Genomic DNA, 1,137 nt, shown 5'->3' on the forward strand with positions numbered 1-1,137 from the left:
ATAACCTGGCTGTTACTGCCCATGAAGACCCTGACGATCCAATCGAAGGAGGCCGTCCTCCGATTTCCACCCGTGGGGCGGCTGTGGCTCAGGAGGTCGGGACTGGTGTCTAGGTCGGCGGTTCGGCGGTTTGATCCCCCGGCTGGCCACGTGTCGAGGCCTTGGCCTTGGGCAAGACACTGAACCCCAAATTGCTCTCAATCGCCTCGCATGGTAGCCTGCCGCCATTGGTGTGTGAATGGGTGAATGAGAGGCCGTTGTAAAGCGCTTTGGAATAAGGCACTATGTAAGTACAGTGCATTCACCATTTACCTCCACCAGCCTCCACCTCACCACATAGTGTACAGTAGCCTCCACCTCACCACATAGTGTACAGTAGCCTCCACCTCACCACATAGTGTACAGGAGTCTTCACCTCACCACAGTGTACAGGAGTCTCCAGTCCTACACTCCCTGTCACACCCACAATGAAGGACATCCAGTCAGAGGATGGACCCAGGACCCAGGACAGACCTCTGTGGTATTGTCGTGGATATAATTGATTCTTAATAGATTTAGTAGAACTTACAAAGCACAAAGAGCTTAGATCAATTGTCTCCAAAGAGGCCTTTTATTAAGCCAAGTTACATGAGCGCAGAGAGAAATGAGCAGACCAATAAGCAATAGCCCAAAAGCCAGAAGCAAGCAGGATGAAGCCCCCAACGATGGGTGCGACTCATATTTATAGACCTGTCCCTGGTCATGAGGTCACTATTCTTGGGAACCAATCATATTATACAAATCTTTTAGTTATGGGCCCTGTCCATGGTCAGAATTATTCACTGCGCCACAGATCTTGGCCCATCCCTTACAGGAAGGAAATGGGCCTTCCTTGAGTGCTAGATTCACCAAACTGTAGAGAGACTTACATTTCTCAGTATAACATTATATAAAACCACTACAGTATCCTGCTAGTCTGAATAGAAGCTTGAGGTAACGCACATAGAGACATAGAGAGTTGGCACATATATAAACATACTATACTACTGTATATCATAGCTACTCAGAATCTGCTGAATCTATTACAGTACAAACAGTCAGCATATGCACGCACCACACACACTCACACAGACACACACACACACACACACACACACA

The sequence above is a fragment of the Nansenia antarctica genome (assembly GCF_963989245.1).
Source record: "Nansenia antarctica genome assembly, chromosome: 7".
Taxonomy (NCBI): Eukaryota; Metazoa; Chordata; class Actinopteri; order Argentiniformes; family Microstomatidae; genus Nansenia; species Nansenia antarctica.